The sequence below is a fragment of the Megachile rotundata genome, chromosome 15, assembly GCF_050947335.1.
Source record: "Megachile rotundata isolate GNS110a chromosome 15, iyMegRotu1, whole genome shotgun sequence".
Taxonomy (NCBI): Eukaryota; Metazoa; Arthropoda; class Insecta; order Hymenoptera; family Megachilidae; genus Megachile; species Megachile rotundata.
In genome coordinates this window covers 4,349,152-4,364,407 of record NC_134997.1, presented here as the reverse complement: position 1 = coordinate 4,364,407, position 15,256 = coordinate 4,349,152, and the positions used below count along the sequence as shown (strand labels likewise).

Sequence of the window (15,256 nt, the reverse complement as noted above, 5' to 3'; positions counted from 1 at the left end):
AAAAGAGCTACGACTCCAATTGGTATTCTCATATGGAATACCATTCTCATATGGGTGGAGTAGCTTCTTTAACTTTGAGTCAACTTCCTCACGCACCAATTCGTTGGCTGACATCGGTAAACTTCACAATTTTTAAATTGGCAAAATTTTGTATTTGCAGAGTTCAGTATGGTTTTTGAATTTTAGTTTTCAAACTTTTAAATTTCCAAGTATTCGAATTCATTTTCTTAATTTTTAAGTTTTTCAAGATCTTCTATTTCATTTATAGTTCTTCAAATTTCTTTACACCCCGTGTCGTACGAGAAGGATCATTTGTGCCACTATGGTTTTCAAAGGTCACCGTTACAAGTTACGATAAAACCTACTTAATTAATGAAAATGGTGTTCCTTCACCCCTTGCCCTTTGACGAGTTTGACGCGTGACCTCAACTGTGATAAATCTTACTCGAATTTTTAATATACTTCAATTTGGTATTCTAATTATAATTTGCATAGTCGAGGATTCTCCAATACAAAACTGCTATAACATTTAAAATTTCTTTATTTACTTTATTATTGTAGCAGTGATTAGTTCTGACTGACGCATCTGACAAATAAATCATACGGTGAGATTTGTGATCATTTGTGAAAATTTGCTCAAACAGCAGAACTAGCCTTTTTAAAGTTGATTAAAGTTTGGTTTTCACTAGAGATCAACTGTCGATGTTCATCAAAACTTACTGAAATGATGATGTTTTTGCAAACGGTAGGTTTCACTAAGATTGACAGATGGCGCGTTTGGCGGAAAGTTTACATGTCCAGTTCATCTCTCCCTGTTTGAAGAAACAACTCTGTTGCGTTTGTATTTCGCCGAAATTGATTTGCAGGCAACAAATTCGCGCGAAGGGTACCGACAGAAGCGGAAAGATGGCCGGAAGTTTTTCCTCAGCACGCGAGGAGGAAAATAAGGAGAGAATCGAGGCCAAAGGGAAGCGAAAGATGGCGAAAGAAGAGAAAGGAGCAGGGTGGCGTTCAGCCAGCGACGCTCCCAGTGTCTGCCTTAATATCCGCCACTAACATTATTTCATAAAAGTATTACTATAAATCCAAACTCGCGTTATTTAAGCACCGTGCCTCCTGCAAAGGCTGCTCCCGACGTCACCAACCACCAACCACACTACTATAACCACCCACATCCACCTATCCTACGCCACCCACCCCCTGGCTTCTTCTTACGCCTTACATTATACCGGGCGAAGGCAACTTTTGCCACCCTCTTTTCCCTCCGTCACATTAGAGATATATTATGCAGATAGTGGAGGCGCCAACCGGGGAGAAACGCGAAAGGAACTGCGGAAATTTAAAACTTTATTTACCCTACGTTGAACGATTTCACCGCACGCTCCGTCTCTTTTCTCCACTTTTCATCGGTTTCTTCGGCTTTCCTTTTTTTCTTATGGGTACATGTGTTACCGTTTCAAACCTTCGCTTATTTATTCTGCAAAGGTATATGTTCTAGTGCTCAAATGACAAGGAATTTTTGTTGATAATATTTATTAGAGATAAAAAAAATCGAAATTATTCAAAAATGTTCAGAACATCATTATGTCTGATCAATAAATATTTCATAATATAAATATCGTACTTACTTTATTATTTAGTTCATATGTAAACCATTTACACACGGAGAATAAAATGGCTTAATTACAAATTTAGACATTCAAACATATTTTGAATGTCTAAATTAATTAAAATATAATAGCAAAAAGTATTATGCTTAAGTTTTTATAATTCAATATTTGTATCACACAAAAAAATTATTCTATAATATTCCAAGCTTCAATGTTTTTAAATTTATTTCATAATAACTGAAGCAAGCAAGGGAGAATTTTTTTGTAAATTATAATTAATTAATATTAAATGAAGTAGTCTTAGATTTATTAAATAATAGTGAGTTCAAATTAACCTTATTTTCATTTTGTTATTACTAGTACGTAATAACATGACAGTAACCAGTTGCTTCACATTATTGATGCGACTTCACGCATGTCCGAATTATTAATTTTATTAATTATTATTTCTATTAATTCACACTGCATTCACTACCATTGTTAATTTTTATTGTATCAAATAAAGTTTTGTATTTTACATATTTATCTTAATAATAATTATACAAAAGAATAATTATTAAACTTTTCAAAATGTCATTATGATTAAAAATTTTGTAATATACTTTTATGAATTTTTCTTACAGTATAAAGTCACACAAATTCTTCAGAATACCGAAGAAATATAAAAAAAAGATGGTTTACAACAAAATATCTCCGTAGCAATAAAAACCAGACGCTTCAAGTAACCAGTAAAGTTTCATGTGCCAAAATTAATTCAGGAGAAAAAACCCATTGTAATTGGATTAAATGAATTTATTATAAACAAAATGTTTTTAATTCACAATATATTATTATCTTTATTTTTTTATTACATAATAATTATAATTAAACTAATACATATTTACTATTTAAGATAGTAATAATTCGAACATGTTATGAATATTATTTAATTACTGAGACATATGAAGCTTTTTAAATTTTACTTAATTTAAATAGCCAGAAGAGCTGTTTTATTTTCTATAAAAAATCACATGTTTGTATTTAATAATCAACATAACTACCTAAGTAGTAAAACAATCTTTTCACAAATTTCTTATTCTAATTGTAAGTTACACAATTTGTTAAGAAGCTTTCAGAAGCTTTAAGAAGAAATCAAGTGCATTAAGTTTAGTGATAAAAAGGATCAACAAATTTTGGAATGCTTGTAAACGTGCGCCATACTGAAGACTTTAAAACAACATATAACTTTGAGATCCATTTTCTTAGAAAATATGACGAATATAAAAGGTACTTGTATCGTATATCTATTTATTAAGTGAGCTATTTTTTTAAATGTGCAATTTGAAGATAAGAAAAAACGATACGGTTTTGTAGGGCACAACACAAAATGGCGGCACAGAAAGTTAAAACAACGCATAAAAATGGAGAGTAATTGTTCATTCATACACTATCTATTTAACATTATTTCTGCCAGAAGATGTCAAAAAACACCTTTCAAATTTTTATTTAAAATTATTCTCTATGTTGAATCATTTCTCCACCATTAATTTTTGACTTTTTATGCAATAGTTGTTAAAATAATTCAGCGGTATCATTTTCTTCCAGCTCATCCTGAAAATGTGCATATGGTATACTTACTTTTACCATCAGGCGTGTTTTGACACCTTAAGGATTTCATGACAGTGCTCAATTTTAAACCATTTTACATATACATATCACCACTTTGCAGCATTATATCAATCATAATCTGTAAACATTTTTTTGTATTAACATGTTTGTGCGTCTTTTATTTTGGGCACCGCATAATGAATGCAATGTGTGAGCATGATTGCATATCGATGTTGTACATCGATTGGACATTGATGGATTTGTTTTTGGAGTGAGCGCGAATATAGTAATCGTTTAAGCTGGTTGCGAGGACTGTTGTTATAAATAATTATTCATTCGTTATTGTGATTTCGTTAATTACTGATGCATTTTGAAAATTATTAAATCCTGGCATTATTTTATAGTTCTATCCTTTTATTTTTCGTTTGCCTCTTGCAAATCAGATTAGAGAATCCTGATTTCAGTTGTAACGGAAAATACAGGAATTGCGGTATAACTTTGATATTCGCTTATTTCCCGCCATGTTGCATTTTAGTGCACACCGCTATACTTATAATTTGTAGATTGATGAATTATGCTAGAATTTACAACCTGATTAAATAATCTCTAATAAAAACACCTCAATTTATCAATAAATATATTTCTTAAATTATCTACGTTCAACTGATAATTTGAAGTCCCGATAGTTTGGGCAATTATTTGCATTCAAACGAAAAGATGTCAAAAGACATCTTTTGGTGTAAATAGTTATACACAAAATCGTGATAGAAATAGTGTTAAATTCATTCTATAAACTGTTTAATTACTGGATATTCTCAAACAACCAATCATATTCCAGACCAATGATATTAGATAACCAAAAATAAACTTGATATTTACTTAAATCAATCAAATATACACTTTCTTAATTTTACCAATTAAAGTTTTATACTTACTCCAAGTATGTGCTTAAATGCACGCACTTATGAGCTAAGTATAAAATATAAAGAAAAACAATAAGTATAAAATATAAAGAAAAACAATAAGTTCAAAGAAATGAATGAAGGTTTCTAGAGTTGTAGTGATATCGCATAGTTCGCTGAAAGTAAGTGTTGTTGATATTTTTTCTTTTTCAAGAGAAGAGTATCACGAGACATTTTAAGGTTTTCTATGTCGGTGTCCTTGCTCATTAATTTTTCACGCTCGTCCCAGTCTCGTCCCGCACACGCGTTAGGAGTTGTTCGGACCTTGAGCGGGCAACCGGGCGAACTCGCGCGAACGAGAATCGCTCGCTCGCTCGCACGAGCAACCCCATAAATATTGTAGCGACGCGAGCCGCGGGAGGGTTTTCTGACTCGTTGGCGCTAATATGTACCGGCTCTCCTGCTGCTTCTCAAGCTCCAAGGGCTTTTTTCGCGTCTGAAAACTGCGCGAATTATTCGGCCCGAGGGTTCTGCAAAACGAATTAAACGAAACCTTTGTACGCCGCTTTGACACCTTCTTCTACGACGCACAAAAACTCGCGAAACTTTCTCCTCAAGCATCACTTTTGCATCACTGTTGTGTTTTCTTCGTTATAGCGTTTCTAAGGACTTCATATCTTTCGCTTATTTTCTAAGTGTTCTTTAAATAAAGATGTGTTATTTACGTTTGTTATGTATAGTTGTTAATTTTCATTTATTTGTGAAAATATAAATATTTAAGACTTAAGGTTAAATGATGTTTTTTTCAAATGCGATTACATACTTGTATGATGATATAATAGCTGAGATTAACCTCTTCAAGGATACTTACACACACATGTTCAATTCACTTTTAAGTTCATAAGTCAAAGGTTAAATTTTCATAAATTTGTGAAAACAAATATTGATACAAACATTTGGGAGCAATATGTTAATTCTGTAGGGATAAATAGAAGTTAAGTTTAGTTAGTCTAACATTTAGACTAAAATTTAATTGATTAAAGAAATTAAGGTGGCAGTCAATGTGTAAAAATACGTGTAACTGTTTCATATATGTACATATAAATTATTAGTAATTATTTTATAATATACTATATTTTACGTATACTAGAATGGTTAAAGAAATTTTTGATCTCTGAAAAATTAAAATTTAAGAGGTTGCGGAAAGCAACTTTCTGTTGGAATATTGATTTTATATTATATTGACTTTTAACTACAATTTATAACTACTAATAAGTATATAGTTTTATAATGCTACTAAATGAATAGATTTATTTTTCAATTTTTTAAGTTTTTAGAGAGTGAGGGCGGAAATAAATTTTGCAGGCCACCCAAATATAAATATTATAAATTATATATGATATAAATATCGTAAGCTATATAAATTCTATAAATTTTACCAATAAATCAAAAGACGTAGCAATACATTACAACAACATTATATGTATATACATGTAGTAAAAAATATATCTAAATACATAATGTAATGATAATACATGAATTATGCCATATATGAAAGAAGTATACAGGGTGGCTCACCCCATTTTGCGATCTAGATTTGCATCATTATTATTAATCATAGCAAACAATGTTTTAGATGAAGTTGAATGGTTTTGAGAGGGACATATGCTGGTCGTATATTTTTTTTGTAGGTGGACGTGTAGAGGACATATGAAGGTCATTAATGTTTTTTTAAATGGAATCGTATATTTTTTATTGCATCACTCCTTCATATTCTTTACAAAAAAGTATTAATCTATTTATGTGAAAAAATCATTATTTTAGGAGATACTTTAATTCTAACTTGTTAGGAAATCGTAAATTTCTGGTCAATATTATGAATTGCCCTAACTGAACAGCAAATGTTTTTCTACGTGCTTTGAGAGGTCACGTGTCACTAAATGAATTGTGTGTTTTTTTTTATTACGCAGTAATAGTGAAACTTTGTCTCTGTTACGTCTCTAATACGTAGAAAAGATAGACATGTTATCAGTTTATTTTGAAACTGGGAAAAGTGTTACACATGCAGAAAGATTATACACTACGAAATGTTAGTAAGTCATTAATTTCTCGATTCAGAAAGTGTTCTGATGCAAATAGTAGCCACATTAAACCTTTTCTGTAAATAAACATTAAAATTAAAATATCTCCTAAACTAATGATTTTTTCATATAAATAGATTAATACTTTTTTGTAAAGAATATGAAGGAGTATCAGCTGATGCAATAAAAATATATGGTTCCATTTAAAAAAACATTAATGACTTTCATGTCCTTTACACGTCCACCTATAAAAAAAATATACCCCCAGCCCCTCTCAAAACCATTCAACTTCATCTAAAACAATGTTTGCTATGAATAATAATGATGACGCAAATTTAGTTGGCAAAATGTGGTGAGCCACCCTGTATACGTACATAAAATAATATATTAAGTACATGCATAAATGCAGAAGTTTTGCAAGTATTAACAATAAAATCGTCATTAATCGTAAGTACCACCTGTTTTTAGTATTTTTACATATTTTTGACGTGTCAGTTGAAATTTTTCGAAGGTAAGAAAGAAGTAAAAGCACTTTGAGTAACATTAAAATGGTAGTCCACGCTTTTAAAGATATTTCATGTTGAAATATTCGTAAGAATGTTCCGCATGTTGCAGATTTCTTTTTCCTATATCTTCCATCTTGACCATCTGCAAAGTTGAAATTTACCGGAATCCTAGTGGTTTCTTGGTCCTTTTCCTTTGCGATGTTTCAGCTCCATTATACTCTTCCTGTTTTGGGTAAAAGTTTTGCTATTTAGGAGAACTTATAGTCGTGTGTGCGATGAAAGCTTTTGAGGGAATTGGAGTTACATAATTCTCGTTCGCAATGCAGTTATTAGAAGAATGTATATGCTTTTACGTGAGATTTTGATCGTGTATATCGTTGTATAAGCTATTTTAGTAATATTTTAAAATTGGGAAATCTAAAAACATAGGACGATGAAAACTTCGAAAGTTGAACAGTTGCAAAGTTCAAAAGAATGTACAGATTTGAAAATGTTTATATTTGAATATCTCGAAATTTGAGGATTTAAAAATACACAAAAATCTTTGAATTGAAATATTAAAAAATTTGAAAAATCAGAAACATGAAAACTTGATTAGATTTGAAAAATTTGAAATTTAGGCGATTGAGGATTTTAGAATTCTAAGAATGTATAAAATTCGATGAATTCAAGGAGTCTGAGTTATCTGGGGAATTTGGAAAATTTAAAAACATGGAAGTTTGGAGTCTTGAAAACAAAGAATTGATTACGACAAGTAGAAAACATCGAGGGATTTAAAATTTATAAAATTTAGGAAGTTTAGTAATTTTCGAAATTTAAAAATCTGAAAATATAAGAATTTGATAATTTAGAAATATAATTTAAAAATCTGAAAATCAGAATAGTCATATAAAATCTTAAAAATCTGAAAATATAAAAATTTGAAAACTTAGAAATTTAGAAATTAATAATTCAAAACTTCAATAGTACAATAATTTGCAAATTCAAAAATTTGAAAATCTCCATTTAGGACAATTCAATTTATCGCGCTATCAACATATATTTACTTACAAAATTTTATTAAACCCATAAATCCCAAAACAAACCTTAAACAAAGAGAACTAATTTTCGAAGTAAACAAACACCCTTGTGTTCAAAAACGTAACACAATTATCACGAAGCGGTTAACACGAGGTCCTTTGTTCTGAGTTACTCATTGTATCCAACGAAAGAATCGCAGAATTACCGGAGGCAGGTTCATTTCTGGAAGAAGGATCGCCAGAAAGCCCTCCTCGAGGTTTAAGCGTTTCTTCGTTGGTCTCTTCGTGTGCAATCGATTCTTCCGCCATATTGCGCGGACCACTTCAAGGGGCAAGAAGGCACGCGTGAACTTTGTAGTAGCAACTGGTTAGAGAAAAAAAAAGATGAGGAGAGAACCCCCTTCCACAACCCTAGTGTCACGGGCTACGTAGACACCCCCGAACAAACGTTCGGTACAATATTTACGGGGTCGCAAACCGCCTAGTGATTTTCACTTAAACCGATTCGCTTCGGTGAGAATTCGAGATGCATATACATATATTCGTTCGAGTATGTTGCATGGGACGTACGGGGAAACTTTCACTGTCCCTGTAACCCCTTTTTTACACCTTCAGAATTTGATCCTTCTTATTTTGTACAGGTGATATAGCTGGACCATTTTGGATATTTACTGCATGAAATAGTAAATAAATTTTTTGAGAATTTATCTGTTGAAAGGAATTTATTTATTTATTATCGATTAATAAATATATCATTATAATTATATTATTTTCATTAATAATATTAAACATATTAAATAATATTATTATATTATTAAATATTATTAAACATAGTAATATAATTAATATATAAACAGATGTTTATTATCATTTAAATAGCTTACAACTATTAGCAATATATTATTTATTCTTCACTAGCTATAAAAAATTAATTACAAATTACACTAATTATAAACTATAATTCTAATTTTAAACAGTTATATTAATTTTCAGCAATCATATTACTTATAACTATTGTCAATATATATCATTTATTATTAATTAACAATTAAAAACAGTTATCAATAAATTATTGTAATAATTATGAAAATACTGTTAATTATGTACAGTTATATTAATTACAATTACTGACATTTATATTACTTATTGTTATAAATATTTATATCATATTTAAACATAATTTAAATTATGAAGAATATAATTAGAATTACATAGGTATAATGAATGAGTATGATGAATTCATTTATTATTACAGTATTTCTATTTAAAATATTGTAATAAATAAAATAAACGAAACTATTCAATCATTTTATAAATAATTTCTTTCGTGTAATTTAATAAAATAATGGTATTAATTATTTTTGACGACTATACTACATAATGTATTTTCAAAGATTTTTTCATTTCCGATAAGAAGTTAAAATAATTTTATTTTATGTATTTGAAAAACTCGTAACACTTAAATACTTTGATATTTTTTTAATCCACCTTTAAGATATTTTTTATAAGATTTTCAAAGTAAAGAAATATACTTATTGTTATTTTCTTATTCTTACTGCCGTGCGTGTAAAAATACACTTTCTGTTGCAGAACTGATGCAAACACAAAAAACGGTATCCCAACTAAAATCCAGTATAATTAAAAAGTAACCCCGTTTAGAGTGAGGAAATCGTTACGTCAGTCGTTTTTTTTCGAGCAATCGACAAGAAAGTAGGTAGCCATTATGTCGAATTAGTATTGTGATTGTGTAACCGACGCGTTGTGACTCCATTATAAAGCGTGCTCGCGCGTGTCGCATTATGTCAACGAAATACTATTCAACACGATCGTTGGCTCCCTTTCCCTCTCTTTCGTTGCCAGTTAACGTTGTCCCGACATTTGGCGATCATTGACATTGAATCGACGACTATGCATCCGTGATAAAAAAGAAAAGAAGCTGCACTCGACAGAATTTCCTCGGAAATCCCATAAATCCCCAAGAAGCGACAGAAAATTTTCCAAATTTGCAGATAGGGTGCATACGAAAGTAATCGAAGTTTTCGAATCGCGAAGATGCAAGCATGATCAAAATTTTCAACGAGAAAATCTCTATCAGGGTTGCGCAAGTTACAGCGCGTTTCATAAAAGTTCGTCATTCTTCCAATAAACTTTCAGCAAATAGTTATATTTTTGTAGTTAAGTATTTGTAAATTTTTGCTAAGAATGTGTATTGTACTTCGTGAGAAACATCTACTACTTCTGTTACAAGTATAAAGCGAAGTGCTTGATCAAATATTTCTTGGTTAAGGGGTTATTTTTAGCACATGTTCTATAATTAGTAAAAATTATATTTCTAGAAAAACTATTTCTGAGAAAAATGAGTAAATTTGTATTTACGAAAGTTAAAATACATATCTAGCTATATTATAAAAAGTTGGAGTACTGTCACAAAATAGATTATTAAATATGCGCAGAAGACTACTGAAAAAACTACACGAGACTCAAGAAAACTTCTCTTCTTTTGTTACAAACTTAAATAAAGAAATGTACGCATGAATCAACTTAAAGAAAGATTATAATCTTACAGATTAGTTTTTGAATTTTTCAATAAAACTGACGCTATAATCAACCCTGTTACGAACGTAACAAATGTTCTTATTAATAACATAACAATTTTATGCTAATGCGTCATACAAGTATGGAAGTGACTTTAGATCATTTCTCGGTTAAGAGGTTAGTTTTCGAACGTCTCAACGAAGATGGTGCTGTATTAATTCTGTTATAATACGTATAAGTACACTTATGCAAAACCAGTGTTAGCTAAAATTAGTAGAGGTGTCCCCAGAAAATTTTAGCCCTTATTTTAAAATTGTGTAAAAGAAACTCAAAATGTATAAAAAGAAAATTTATTCGAAAACTTAATAAAATCGTAACACAACAAGATCTAACATTTTTTATTTACTATGTGATAATAAGGGTGAGTTCCACAGTGCTTATATGCGATCCGCCACTGCGCATAACATTGCATACTGATACATTATACAAACGCAGGTAACATTTCTAATGAAACAATAATTGAAACGGAAGAACAAGAATTTCTTACAAAGAAATAAGAATACCGATAATTTTATTCTATTTGTGTGACAACCACTTTCAGAAGCGAAGAGACCTGCAAGACTTTATTGTGAAAGGAACTGTACATAGTTTGGATCCAGCAACCTTGTTCGTTTTATCTGGATCTTTATCGCGGATTCATGTTAAAGCGTTTTCGATAGAGGAGGAACGCGAGAAGAAAACGGAAACGCCAACATTTCCGGCGACTCTCCACACCATCGCCGTCATACAATTTATTGGTAAACTTTGCTAGCTTGTTAGAGGGTTACGTGCGCTGGGATAAGAAATATCCAGAGTGGTATTCAGCTCCGGCAGGGCCTACATTGCCTCCATCCCCTGTTACCCCTTCTCTCCCCGTGTACGTTCGTGTTACCGACATTCTTTGTCGCTTGTGTGTGCACCAGCACCGCAGACGGTACCTGGAGCAGCAGCTAGCGGCATCAGCAGCAACGGCACAACTAGCAGCCCCCTTGGCTGTAGGGTTAGAATACCAGAGTTGCCTCCATCGGGCCGCTGGTCTGCACCACTGGCTTCGACGCTCTGCCAACCACTACCAACCTCTGTCATCCTCTTCCTCTCTTTCACTCTCTATCTATCCCTCCCTGTCTCTCTCTTTTCTCACGCTAACCTAACCTTCTTCCCACTGACGCTGCCAAGAATATGAATATCCCGCGTTCATCTACCGACACCGACACTGCGATTTAACGTTTCTTTCGCGCTTCTAACGAGCACACTGAAACGTGATGATACTGGAGAACCAGGAACGGACCAAGCACTTTGCTGGACCTAACAGTTGGGTAAGATGGGAGGTTTCGAAATGTCAGAATCTTTAGATCTTTCTGTATTTGGGATTCGTTAATTTCGGGATATTGCAATATTTTGATAGTGATTGTTTGGGACTTTGAGATTATAGATTATTTTAGGTTATTGGTATTTTATATGGGTATTTTACGCTATTAGTAGTTTGAAATTTCTTAATTTGGAATCCATGGAAATTTTTGGACATCGCAATTTTAGAATTGTGGAATATTAGAGTTTTAGAGTTTTAGAGTTTTAGAGTTTTAGAGTTTTAGAGTTTTAGAGTTTTAGAGTTTTAGAGTTTTAGAGTTTTAGAGTTTTAGAGTTTTAGAGTTTTAGAGTTTTAGAGTTTTAGAGTTTTAGAGTTTTAGAGTTTTAGAGTTTTAGAGTTTTAGAGTTTTAGAGTTTTAGAGTTTTAGAGTTTTAGAGTTTTAGAGTTTTAGAGTTTTAGAGTTTTAGAGTTTCTGAGTTTTAGAGTTCCTGAATTTTTGAGTTCCTGAGTTTTTGAGTTTCTGAGTTTCTGAGTTTTTGAGTTTTAGAGTTTCTGAGTTTTAGAACTTTGGTAGTTTGGAGCTTTGGGCCACTGGAATTATGAAATTTTGACACTATACGACACCGATATTTAAGTATAATGATGTTTTAGAATTTTTGAATTTTAAAATTCGTGAATGCCGCGATCTTTGGATTTTTTATGCAATACGAGTATAGCATTTTGAAAATTTGAAGTTTTGGTAATTTCGGTCTCTGGAATTATCTTTAATAATTCTTTATTAATTTATATAATTAAGTCTTTAATAATTACCGTGGAAAGGAAAATATTAAATTTGTTGTATTAAATGTGTCGTAATTGTTGTTTTTTGTATATGTTTACACATGTTAAATTGTTTCATCAATTTACATACAGTTTTTTTAAATTAATTCTTCAAAAATATTGCCGATCCCTGACGAGATTTGACTGCGTAGCCGGCCATTAAAGTGTTAACGATGAACTTGGTACTGCAAAGAAAGGTGATTATTATTCTTATTACAGTAATTGTCGAAGTGATATTTTCTAAGTGCAATGTCATTTTACACAGTCTGTTATCGTCTAATAATAGTTTAAAACAGTCGAACATATAGTATAAAGTAAGTACGTTTTAGTCCTAAGGCTATGTAATTTCTCCTCTTTGTAGCTCGTTTCTATATTTCTAATCTGTTATTCAATTTTTTATGTATTCTATGATCTTTGTTTTTACGATATTTAGTTTTTAATGTCTTGGATTCCTGCTTTATTTTATGAAACTTGTTATTAGTTTATAAAAATTATTACATATTATTGTATCGTAAAAATCTCGTTATAAATAATCGTTGCTTTCATTTAACAACTTTCAGTAACAATTTTTATTTCAAAAAAATTTGTATTAATAATTTGTCTCTTTATTTCGTAAAATTTGTTATAAACAATGTGTTCCTTGACTTTGAGTAATTTTTTTATAAGTGATTCTTAGTATTATAAAACTTGTTAATTGATTACCCCAAGAAGCACGCAGAGAGATTCGCACATACACAGATATATGCGGTGCAAGGGGTGTAAGGTAGTTGAAAAGAGATTCTATGTGTGCATTTTAGCCTCGTGTAAGTGTGTCTAACGAAGGAGAGAAAGGGGAGAGGATAGAAACGGTGCTGGGGACAACAATCATAACAATCTAGTTAAACGTTATAAGGATATCTGACGCTAAGAGGCGTGCCAAGCGTTGCATAAAATCAAATTGTACGCCGAGCCGAGAAGTTATTGTCGTTTCTCATCCTCCGCTCAGTTTTCGTCGCCGAAAATTCAGCCAAGGATCTTCTACCTCTTGGAGTTTCCCTCTTCTTCTGTCCCCTTCCGTTTCCTTCTTCTACTTCCTCGACATTCTTACGGGTTCTAGTTCAGCTTTTTCCTCTTGGAAATTCTTATCGATGCTTTTCCTTAAAAAGAAGACGATATTTTGTACTATTTCTTGCGAAAAAGCATACTTTAATGGCTGAAAGGTACATCCGCCATTTTGAATATGCTTAATGTCAGTAAGTTATCTTCGTAATTGAGTTAAATTACTTATCTGTGTTATTAAAATCTTTCTATATATTTTTATTTATATAAAAACATATAAATTTTTATTTACATAAAAACAGATACAGCTTTTTTTATTTACATAAATTAATATTTAATAAAATATTAGATTTTGATTTATTATTTTACATTTGAGTTATATTGGATATTAAAAAAAAAATTATTGGATATTAAAAAAAAATTATCAGTTTGTAAATTTTTGCAAGTCAATTCTAATAATAACTTTTTTATTTTAGTTTGGCAAATAAAAGTTCAAAATTCAAAATAGCTCGCAGATTGTATCAAATGAGACCGAAGAATCAGTGTAACAAAATGGCTGCCGCATCATTTGAAAGTAAGTTTAAATTAAATACCAGCGTAAGAATTTCTCCTTGTATTTAGAATAAATACTACTAGAATTTGTTTTTAAAGCTCCAGCACGAGTTTTTTTTTCACAATAAGGTCCGAAAGTAGTCATTTGTAACATTCTTCAAATGTATCTGAACGAAAACGAAATTCGAATTAGATTTTGCAGAGATTCCGTTCAAAATACATAACACACTTGCTCTCACTGACATCAGCGTTGTTTTCAGGAAAACAGCATAAGGAATCGAATGGAACACTATTGTCAGCAATCGTCGGGACGAACATCGCGAGTTCATAATGAGACTTTCTATTCCGTCAACGATATCGGATAATTGCGTCCCCGCTGTCGATCCTCGAAATAGGGTAATGGAGAACTCACGAAATCGGCTTGAGGGGTTAAATTGAAATTGAAATCGCTCGAAATTACTTGCAGTCTCGAGGACTATCGAGAAGGTTGATACCCTGCTGCTCTTGGAATCGAATATTACTCTCGACGCTCGAAACAATCTGTTTTGTTGCGCCCACTTCTACATGATCGACCAACCACTAAACAGGAACATAACCTCTATTTTTTCGTCGTATTATTTTAATTCACTGTACTTTCACGATTTTTGACAGTATTGGGGGTTTACCTGAAAACTGGAGAGGACCATTCGTCGTTCTCGTGAAAGGGCTGATATAAAAATAACAAGATTGTACAATGTATAGCTTAAATTAATCAATACTTTATATGACCAAAAACGTACAGATGTATATAGCTAATGTCTATCTTCATACTTACATATGTATATCTACATACTTACATATATCTGTATATTTACGTATCAGTCTATTATACAAGTATTGTAGGTATAACTATATTAAATATATTTATATCCACACTTTTTATTATTTACATGGGAAATATGTTTTCTTTATACACATCATTTCTTTGTATAATGTATAAATCTATATTTTTATATACATATATCATTTGTTTGTAGAATGCGTTTGTATTTATATGTATAATACATGTCATTTATTTGTAAGGTATTCATATTTATTATATGTCATTCATTTGTAAAATGTATTTATATTTATTCTTTTATAGGCAGAAATGTATCAATACAGGGTATCCCAAAAAATATACTCACACATTAAATGTCTATCCTAAACATATTTTTTTAATATTCAATTTTATTTATTGACATATTTGCAGGTTTAATAGAATAAATTAAATTGAGTTA

The 15,256-nt window shown here is 31.2% G+C and overlaps 1 long non-coding RNA gene across 1 annotated transcript; it reads left to right on the top strand.

Moving 5' to 3' along the window:
- The first annotated feature begins 13,101 nt into the window (after positions 1 to 13,101).
- Positions 13,102 to 15,033, top strand: LOC143265911 (uncharacterized). Its single transcript, XR_013040704.1, has 4 exons — positions 13,102 to 13,639; positions 13,922 to 14,019; positions 14,258 to 14,393; positions 14,464 to 15,033. It is a non-coding gene; the product is annotated as an uncharacterized LOC143265911 (long non-coding RNA).
- Positions 15,034 to 15,256: the final 223 nt, after the last annotated feature.